Below are 12,023 nucleotides of genomic sequence, written 5' to 3'. Positions count from 1 at the left end.
TTGCGAAATTTACATTGTATGAAATTTAATTAACTAATTTACGGTACAAACACATGCTTTTAAATTAATGGTTAATAGCTATGGCCTTGTTAATTGCAACATTTTAAATTTCAATACAGCCAGATTTCACATTGCTTCTTTTACTTACAGTGATCCTACATGATACCTTTAACATAAAACTCTTATCCAATACAATCTTACTGCATTATACCTGATTGTCTATTATAATAACCGGTAGTATGAAATGTGTAACTAACCTTTTCTTGCGAGTTCTGACAATTTTATGTAATCTTTCTGAACATAAAGTATTGATATTATATATTAAATCTTATTGTGGGAAGGTTTGACTCATTGTGAATTTTTAGTTTAGCTCCAGATACCTTCCGCTAGGTGTCTCTGATCTCTAAACAAGTTTTATAGCTTCTTTTTAGGATCCCTTTAGACGAATATTACTCCAGATTCCAGTAGCCCAGGTATTGAATGAATCGAGACGCTGCAGTGAGGGGAAAGCGAAATCAACATTCACGTGTATATTAGGTAAACAACGTTCTTTAAGTTCCTGCCTAAGGATCCGTTCCAAGTTGCGGGAAAAGGCATGAAGACGGATTGTAGGCATTTCATTTATCCTCCGCCTGACAAGGTTCACACTGTGAGACATTTAATAAAGCTAGGTTTATCAAGAGAGGATGTGCAATAAGCGTCGTGTTGTACTCACTGACCTTAGCTTTTTGGAAGTTTTTAACTGTGTCATTTATTTTTACGTGACAACGTCTTAAATTAGGTTGCGGCTCGGAGTCACTCATGAAAAAGTGTAACGCCCGGTAACGTTACGATGCCCGTCCAGTGGGTCCGCCGCACGGGATCCGCACGGGATAAAGCAGATAACTGTGGGTCCGCCGCACGGGATAAAGCAGATAACTATGTTTATTCGTGAAAATGTGGAGTGCTTAGATTCGTCATTTACAACAACTACAATAATAAAGGTAAATAATTGTACACTGATATTTCATTATCGTAAACTACGATTGATTGATTAATTGTTAGATTGACACAAAAGTTGAGAAACTGAGTTTATAGGTTATGTCATACTATTGACAAATGTTGATAGTGTTAAGTAAATTATTAGTTTAAATCACTATGCAATCAATCGTAATTCAGTCGATTGAGAAGAAACAGCGCGTATTGCTAGTCAAACATTTAAAATAACAAATTATAACCTCTATCCTGTCATAACAGTGCGACCAAACAAACGAACTAAACCGACCAATCACCACGCGCGGAGTTAGAATTTAACTGTGTTTAGCAAGAATTTCAAATTCCAATTTTAGTAAATGTTTTATTTAACTTTACCATTTACAATAACAAATTTTAATTAATTTCAAATTATGTACAATGTTTTAGTAAACAAAATATATTTCTATAGTTAAAATTTGTGCAATTCTTATTTTCATTCAATTCCTTGTTCCTATTGTGCAATTTAATAATATTCATATCAATAAATATTCTACCGAGAAAAAGACGTTGTCACGTAAAATCTTCGCCCGTAAAACCGACTTTACAGGCAACCATAATTTTTTTTTTCTTGGACAATGTAAGTGCAAACCTCAGATAGAATTTTATCTATAAATACTAATAAACTGTAAAATAAATATGCTACTACAAATATTCCTAGTAATCACAGTAACAAACCGGTCAGTAGTCCCTGCAAACAGTTGAGTCATTCAATATTCATATACGGGTACATAAGAGAGTAGTTTTGTTGGATAAGGGTTGAGCCAACTAATCGTCCTTAGTCTAACACTAACATTTATACATTGATCATAACATGTTATGAGTATTCTCATGATGGAGTGTCTATCGCATTTAATGGAATATACATAGATAGTTTAAAATGTAATAACGATGAATTTAACTAAAATACATAAACTCTTCTTCAACACTCGTGTTTGACCTCTATACCGGGTATATAGTAGATTGAATGAGGACTGGTACGATCCCATATTTTTATTAATGAGGAATTAGTTTTCTTTTATTATAGATAATAAAATATATGAAGATATTAAACAAACCGAAGTGTAACTATATATTAAGATACAGTTCCAATTAGCGCATTCTAAGATTTGTCTCACAATTACTTACATAAAAGTGTCTAAAATAAATTAATAAGCGTACTTTCCAAGTACTTATTAAAATTAAAATTTATAACGTGATATGTAGTATTCTAATTGATGAGACTGATTTTAAATGACATTATATACTTATATTACTTCACATTGAAATATTACGTAAAATAATTTTTATATTGAGTTTTAGCGTTGGAAGGTGACATTGTATTATTGTTACGCTACATGAATAACGATATTGTTGTAATGGTTTTTCACTAAAATACAATATTGCTCTGAACTGGAGATACAAAGCGTCATGTTTCGAGTGATATATTTTTCTTAAGACAAAGTGTTATTGCAGCAACATAAACAATGTGACGATGCGGCGTGAAAATAAGTCGCGTGCGTCATGTCCACAGTTGATCTTAGGCCAAACGCTGAATATTTATTACGCTCCCACAATCTTCTGTTTTTGTTTTCTGTGCCTATTTTTGTCATCACATTTCACCATATTGTCACGGATGTTTTTGCAGATATGTGAATCACTTGAATATTTGGATTTCAAATTTATTTTATGTAAATTCCAGTTTGCTTTTGCTTTTGGTTGTTAAATTAAAGCTTCTCACTAAACTAATAGAATTTGTAATTATTAACCTATAAATTTTTCATAGTTGAAGTATTGATACTAATAAATCCAACTACGTAGAATATTTTCTTCGATCTTAAGTTAAGAATTTCATTTAAACATTTCAAAAATCATTCTATGCAGAAAGGCATTTCAGGGATTAATATTTTATGTGGGTACATAACATGTAAAGTTGCAGATAATCAGTCATAAATTCAGCTGATAAAGTGTTTGCACAATATGCAAAGACATACACTAACAGAGAAAAACTTATTTAAGGCAATTTGACAATCAAATCACTATTCAATATATTCAATAGTTAAGTTAGTTAAGTTAATCAAACCGACACACTAGACCCATGGTTTAACATTTATCATTGTTTATTACTAACTGTTATATGTTAAGATCAAAGTCCCACCAAGTGTGACATATTTTATAATTTTATCAATAAAGAGGCTGTATCAAAGATCTTCGTGCAAATCTTATTATATTATTTCTCGGATCAAGAGGAACTAAAACCTAATGCGAGCTATGGTCTATCTGTGTTCGTTAACCGTCTGTGTGAATACGTATTTTTATTTTTTTAGATTCTATATTTAATTCATAAACTTGTAGGGATATAAAGTAAATTTATTACAATAACTGTACTTGCAGTTGAAATACGGATTAAATTAATGTTATATTATTATATCACGTTTCAAGATGGCGCACGGTTTAAAAATGTTTGAAAACGTAAAATTTTGTTACATTATATAACTTTTAAATGATTAATAAAAGTTTCTACATTATTTTATAACATTTTAACAACCATTTCACTAAAAGCTTTTAAAGGTTGTTTTCAATGACAACATTTTCATTGGATAGGTTATTATGGCATTATTAACCGTACATAAAACCAACAGCGATTAACTGTGAATTAACGTAAGCTTTTAATGAATATAATCTAACTTTATTTACTGACCATTGTGTAATACAAGGTATGTTTAGATTATAATTTATCTTATTAGTAAAACTTAGTATATATGCTTCACAGACTGTGGGGCCCAAGAGGGTTTTATTTTGGCTGGTTTGTAGCTGTCAGTAGAACCAACAATGAGTACAGCAAAAACTGATGAGAAAAGTCAAAATCTGGACAACTTTATGGGTGTCCAGGAGAAGTACTTTACTAATCGCAAATGTCAAAATAATGATTGAAATGGCTAGTGATAGGTCTACACAATCTATATATATAAAAATGAAACTGTTCGTGTGTAACAGCATCACTCACAAACGGCTGGACGGATTCGCCTAATTTTTTTTTTTAATTTGTTCGTCTTGATCTGTGGAAGGTTATAGGATACTTTTTATCCCTTTCCCGATTCAGGATTCCGCCCCACTGGTTACAGAAATACCCGTAAGAAATGCATTGCAGCAAACATATGTTATTAAGTGAAAGAGTCTTTTCAAATTTTTAATCAGCTGTTCTTTGTAAACATATATAATGCGACAAAAAATATATTTATATATAAATTTCTTTACACTTATAGTTTTAAAGCATAGAGTAAGCTTAAGAGAAACGACAAATTTTGTTTAAACTGTTTCTGCAATCATAATATATAAAAATGAATGTTTGTGTGTTTGTCCTTTATAGACTCAGAAACTATTGGACCGATCACTATGAAAATTTGTATTTTTCTATGTAGAAGGTTTATACGCAATGCCCATTGATGTAACTAACCACCAGGCTGTACTGCAAGATATAAAAGTTATCAAAGCGCCTGCACATTATAAACTGCAATTACAACACAGTAGTTACGTATATTAAAATATCCAAACACTATTTGAAGGCAAAGAAATATACGGGCAAAGCTTAAGAGACGCGTGCGAAGCCGCGGGAAACAGCTAGTGGATGGATAGATTTGTTGGTTTAACGCTCACTTTCCAAAATTATTACCTTAAATAAAAGATTTAAGCAATGATGAAGGAAAGGTTTGGGGATGTCCACATCTTGTCCATGTTCTGTAGTAAAACTAGAGAAATCTTACATATTCTTGAAGACAATTTAAATTATTTTACTACGTGCCTTTGTCCACAACAGTTCTTTAATAACACCACTATCACCGTTAAAGTATCATGAGTTAAATGAACATGCTACGTCACATCTAGAACAAGCCTTATCACTAGAAGGTAAGAGAAGGCACGTCTGGTCGCTTATGTTTAAGGGGTTGGATATAAGAAAAGGATGGCCCAAACAGAAACGAAGATTTGCGAATGTAGGAGTTAATTCTAACGCTGTGGTATGATTTTTTATTTTAACCTAGTTTGTAATTATGTGTTAGGTTATTTATTTACCTGAAGAAGAGATCAAATTGCAGATCTCAAAACGTAGTGTTACTGATTTTTTGTCTCACTGAACGATGGCAAATCGCCGGAAAATCCTACTTTCTTCACAATCCTCCATTAAAAAAAAATTAAGTTATATAAAGAAGTAACTTCAAACAAAGTTAATTCCAATTAACTTCAACAGCCTGTCTGAAAGTTATACAAAATCATATCATTACAAAGAAATTAATCAATAACAGTACTTTATGTGTAATGAACAATTGGTTCTCACCGAGAGGTAATAAAAAAAGTAAATGTTAGAAGAAATACATTTTTTAAATCAGTTTAACATTTGAATTTATAAATAAAACTATATCTATATCTATTATGTTCTTTGGCTTTCTATATATTAGAGTCTTTTAAGTTACGTGTTATTTAAGGTATAAATATTTTAACTCTATCTAAATTGGTATTAAAATATTCTGTGTTCAACTTTGGGTTAGAATGGATCACCCTTAAAAGTTATCCACTTGAGGAAACAGCAGGTATTGTGTGAACGAGTTTTCGTGTTGTCAAACTTGTCTAACCTGCTCTTGAGTCTGCATTGATTGTTTGACATCTTCAATCTTTTGCCATTCTTTACTCTCCAAACTTTCCAAATGCGTATAAAAATGGCTTTATTTCCAAACTTTCGGACCTATAAATATGGGATACAGAATATCAAAATACAAAACCAACTTTGAACTTCTTTCTCAATCGTAACTTATAGTGCAAATGTATTTTGATTATTATTCACCTATATAATTGTAATTATTTTAAAGTATACCTGGCTATATTAATAAAAGTTATCATTTTCTCTTTACACTTCAACAAAAATTGATGTACAATAAATTTGGTAAATTATTTCGGCTCACTGTTGAGATCGATAATTAGTCAACAAATGTTAAACTAAAGTTGGCCAAAGAGGTAGGGATTGCCCTATACAAGGTATCAGGCTGATAATGATTCTGGTGAAGTAGTTATTATTAAGATTTGAATTTCTCTTCCGATTCTAGGAATGGATCATCGGGGATTGTTAACAGTATTGCCTACAGAAACCAATTAAACTACTGTTGTTAACATTAAAATTTAAAGTTTACAGTACACAGACACTGAAAAGCAAACTATCACATTGCATTAACAATAACGTAATTTATTCATTATATCTTCCTTGTTTATAAGCGCTCTGCATTGGATCATTCACCACTAGCCTAGCCATATGAAAACGTTAGGCATAATTTCCAGTACCTACCTAACAATGTTGCTTACCAATGTATAACTCGTGTAAAACTCTCTATTACAATTCTGTACAATCTGGTAGTAATCTAACTTTATCTTACTATGCTTAGTTGTAAAATATAGTATTAATAAAATGTTTTTATGTATTGAAACTTTAGAACAACTATAAGAGGTTTAGTTAATTCCAGCATCAAGACAGGTCATAACATCAAAATTCCAATGACTATAAATAAGTTTCATTTAGCTGACAATGATAGGTTTCGTTAAAACGTTTTAACACACAGACCTATATTAACACCCCTAATGAAAACTCTTTCTCAACTATTTCTGTTGCACCTTATAAAGGAAACGTCTATGGCACATGGTAGTGTTGAATCTCTTTTTGCCTTTGCATTTCTAATCAAACTTTAATTATTTATATATTTATGTAGTTGGATCATGAAATAGTCATTATAACGTTGCGGGCTGATTAAATAATAGTAATATAAAGAATAAATTGGTTATATTTTATGTTAAAGTGTAAAAATTGGATTGCCAAATATAAAAGTCAACCCCAATGGAAACGTTGTAAATAATAAATCACCACTGGGTGAAGTGGAAGCGCTCGATGTTTTTGTTAGGTTTTAAAGTGGATTTTGGTTTCAGTGCAGAAAGTAATATTTTAATGAACTATCTTGCAATTTAATTTTAATTTTATTGATTGAATATAGTTACACAATTAGATTTCCACAAATATTGTCCCAAGAGAATTGCTTCATTTCAAATACAAAGCGGACAATATTCTTTCGATACCAGAAAAAATACGTTTTATCTGCATGGTTGGTTATACAATAACACAAATTGTATTGCTCAGTTTTTCTCTAAACAATAGTCTTTTCTTCATTCATATTATTCTATCAATAATTTATACTGTAACCGTTTCCGTATTGCAAACCATCAATACTGTTAAGGTATTCTATCCTTTATCATGAACTAAAACATTATTGGTTGAATGATTGCCAATAAACTTAATTCTGAAATGTAAGATACTTTGATTTTGTACAAACGCGAGTTGAATAACATTGCAAATCTACATGGCGTTTGGGCTTGTTGTTGAATTTTTTTATAGTATTATCACAATTTGGACGTTGTTTTTTAAACTTTTTGCATTTTCTCAAGACATGAGAGGTGTAACGAGAGGAGCTTAATTTTCTTACTATTAATAGCTTTACACTAACCGTTTCAGAACAATCTATCCGTTACGAAACTCATTGCAACAAATACTTTTAACAATTTAATCGTAAAATATTTTTTACGAACCATATGTTTACTCGTTTTTGTGTGCACATCCATAAATTGTGAAAATAATTATATATTTTAAATGTTTGGTACTTTATTTGAATAATTTCTACAATAAAATATAACCTACTTACATGTCCTAGTTCTTTTGCATATTAATTTTATCCCCTAATTATTTCTTCAGTTTAAGGTTTAACAAAGCAAATTTTAAATTAACGAATGGTAGTCGCTTATACGAATATAAGTAACATGGATAAATTAATGATGAGAGAATAGGTCATATGAGACTACGTGATGCCCTGGACATATTAATAGATTAAAATACTTTTTAGGATGGAGATAATAGATGTTAAAGTGTTTTGTGGTATAGGACTGCCAAACTCACTTAAGTTGTCTTTATCTTCAACACAGCACGGTACAAGTGTTCACGTCCTCATGAAACAACTGCCGCAGGACTTCACATTGTTTGGTCACTTCAGAACAGTTTTGAGCTCGAACACTAGTCACGTGGCAGCGAACTTATAAGACACTTGACAGCGTAAAAGGAGGGAAGCTGAAATGGCAAATACAAACAACGTTACTACAATTAAACGCGAGACGTAGGAGATAAAACCACACACCTCATAAAGACGCAACTTAGTTATTAATTATAAGAGGGAGAGTGAGAATACACAACTGGCTCCATACAGCGATACCTAACACACGCGGGAAGCTCTAAAGGCAGTCGGAACCAGGAGTGAACGGGGACCACGCTGACCCGACTACTCAGTGACCGGAAGCGATCAGCTGATCATACAGCAATCATCGTACTGCTAATTTAGCTCATTGAAATTATATATAAAACTATATTGTAGTGAAATATCATAAAGTGAAATGTGTTAAAGTATAAATCATATTTTTATATTATTCTTAATCCATTCATGTAAATTACACAACAGTTTTTTCCATTATCAAATCATTTTAAATGGTACTGTTTTTAATCATATATTTTTGGATATACTCATAAATCATTAATTTTATAAAATTTAAAATTTATGCACGTTCGTTACATTAGGTATCGTCGCGTTTTACCAAAAATTTGCCATGACGGTTTGAAGTTGTAGTTGAATAACGTCAATATATCTGGGGTAAAATATACTATTAAGCAGTATAAATTTGCAACATAAAAACCAGGAGCAAGAAGAGTTACAGCACTGAACATCTTGTCCACCAGAAAGATTTCTTTTATCAAAGAACGCATTTTGTTTAAGGTGTGTTGATCTTCCTCAAAATCCGCTTATCCGTAAGGTTTGCTCAGTTTTCCTTAAATAAAGTAGGGCGACTGAATCAGCTTTACTTAAGGCTCGGCCTTATCGAACGTGTGGATAAAATATAGCATTAGCCTTACACGCCTAATACTTTGGACATTTGGAGCTATAAAGAGATCCAACATTTCTAATAGAATCCATCATTTCCATTTCAGTTACTGTCACAAAAATAATTCCATAAAAAAGTGTAACTTTTACCGTGTTTTAGTAGTGAAATAAATATTTCAAACTACTTCACTTAGTCGCAAATATGTACACAAATTCTAATACATTTTTTATTTTTTATGTCCACAGGGACTATTAAAATTGTTCTATAAAAAAGACGTACAAATTCCATCTTTGTAAAAATAATTAGTTTTTAGGTGATAATAAAACTTTATATTATACTCAGTATTTATGTTAAACCTAAAAAATTCAATACTTTTCATAAGTGGAAATAACGTTATGGAATACTTTTCTACAATTTTGTCTCAAAATCGGAACAATAGGAAACGTGTTATGTTTAACCAAGTACTTTACTCATTGAATAAATCAGGAAATGAGAAGGAACCTCCTCATCTAGTGCAATATGAACATCTTAACATTGATTTATGTATAACGTAAATATATCATAAATACTAATTTTTATTTGTTCAATAATATGTGTTTTAAATAAAATACTAAATATAACAATTATTTTCCTTGTACCTACTACTTATTATATTTTTAGATAAAGATTTATTATAGATCAAGTTTCGGAAGGAGAACCGAATTTCTGACGTTTGCCATTGTTATATAAATAATATAGAACATAATTTTTCGAGGATGGAAATCAATCGTTTTCTTCTGATGTTTAGAAAACTTGCGACATAAAGTTAAGCAAGAGAACTTACAGATACACTGCATAAAACATGCGACACATTTTAGAGACTACCTGAAAGGATTTTAACTCAACGTAGCATATTTATGGTTACTCTTTAAGTAATATAGACACTACAAGTATTAAGTATTAAAATTTATTCCATGTTTCACTAAATGTTTGTTGTTGTTTAGTGTTTGGGTTTAGGGGCCTGGAGAGCCGTAGGCAAGTGTTTCACCAAGAACGTATACTAACCCTCCCCTCCATTTTTATTTATTCCGTTTCAATTTACACTTTTAAACACATTACCGATTTTCCTACCCACAATCATATATACCCCACCAGAAATAAAAATAGTTTAACAGTACCCCACCATGGTAATAATATGTTCCGCAAATCAATAGAATATTTAGGACCTACAATTTATAATAGATTGCCAGATTATTTAAAAGCCAGCACTTCACTTGCATCTTTCAAAAACAAGCTAAAAGACTTTCTTGTAAAAAACTGTTTTTACTTACTCTCTGAATTTTTTTGCCCCACCCAAACTTACAAGTAATAATATCAGTAGTACTGTTTTTCAACATATTTCTTAATTTGTAGTTTTACCAGATACAACAAAAACTTATTTTAGTTTTTATTACAACAAAAGAATATTTTTAGTATTTAGTTATTTTATACATATTGACCATTCTTGATACATGTTAATGTCCATGAGAAATAAATGATTTTGATTTGATTTGGTTGTATTTTAATACATATACCTGTAAATAAGAGATTAGTTTAGTAGACATGAGTTGAGCCAACTAATCGTCCTTCCTCTAACAATAACATCTATACATAGATCAAAGCATATTCTGAATATTCTCACAATTGAGAATAATTTTATTTGCATTTAATGAAATATAGATAATACAAATTGTTAACTATGAATTTAAATAAAATTCATTTAATCCTTGTCAAAATTTATTTTTGAATTCTGTTATGGTGTATGTAGTAGTTTGAATGATGACTCGTTCCACTCCGATATTTCGTACAGTAAAATATAAATAAATGAATATATATATATATATATATATATATTTAATAAAATATATATATAAATATATATATATATATATATATATATATATATATATTTAATAAAATATATATAGATATATATATATTTAATATTCTTACAAATATATAAAATTTTATGAAGATAGTAAACACATGGAAGAGTAATTACTAACTAACAAACAACTCCAATTGGCACATTCAAAGATTTATCTCACAGAATTTACTGATATACACGTGCCACAAATAATGTAATAGGCGTATATTCCAATTCTTCTAATTGAACAAATTGATGTAAGATAAACATAGTATACTTATATTACTGTGTATGAAAAAGTTTACTCAAACAATTTGTACTATTTAGTTCCAGCGTTGAAAGATGAAATTGTATTATTGTTATGCTACACTAATAATGACACTGTTGTGATGATTTGTCGCAAACGTAAAATAATGCTTTGAACTGGACACATAAATTGTAATGTTTCGAGAGGTGTATTTTTCTTAAGACAAAGTGTTATTGCAGCAGCATAAACAATGTGACGATGCGGCGTGAAAATAAGTCTCGTGCGTCATGTCCAGAGTTGATCTTAGGCCAAACTCTGAATATTTATTACGCTCTCCAAATCTTCTGTTTTCTGTGCCTGCTTTGCTATCGTATTTTTCAATAAGATGTCGGATGTCTGCAGATATGCAAATTAGTTATATATTTATATTTCCAATTTGTTTTAGTATATAAATATATTAAAGCACTCAAATTCTTATGTAAAATCATACACGGCTTCTCATGTTGAGAAAATTAATCAAATTTACTTATACTAGCCTAAAAGCAATACTTAAAATGTCAATCAGTTTGCATAATAATGTAGTGTAATAGTCATTTAAAGTTTATCTAAAAGAAATGTATGATCTAAAACAACAGTAATCGTTTCTCTATTAGGATGATAGAACATTCCTTTCTAGTCACATTTTTGTAACCGCATATTTGTTATAATGTGGATTTTTAACAATATTATTCTACCTTTTATTTTAGAAAAATCATGTATATTATTTCAGAAGCAATAATAAGTAACATAAGGTTTTTAAAACTTTGGCCTTGATAAATTTTGCTATTGGCTGTGAAACAAAAGCTCTCTTTATATCTAATAGAATACACAGATATTTACCTAAAAGTTGTTTAAAGGTAAGGTACAAGACTATGGATAACCTATGCTACCGTAATTTAAAATACAATT

Source organism: Homalodisca vitripennis, chromosome 5 (genome assembly GCF_021130785.1).
Source record: "Homalodisca vitripennis isolate AUS2020 chromosome 5, UT_GWSS_2.1, whole genome shotgun sequence".
Classification (NCBI taxonomy): Eukaryota; Metazoa; Arthropoda; class Insecta; order Hemiptera; family Cicadellidae; genus Homalodisca; species Homalodisca vitripennis.
This window is presented reverse-complemented; position numbering follows the sequence as displayed.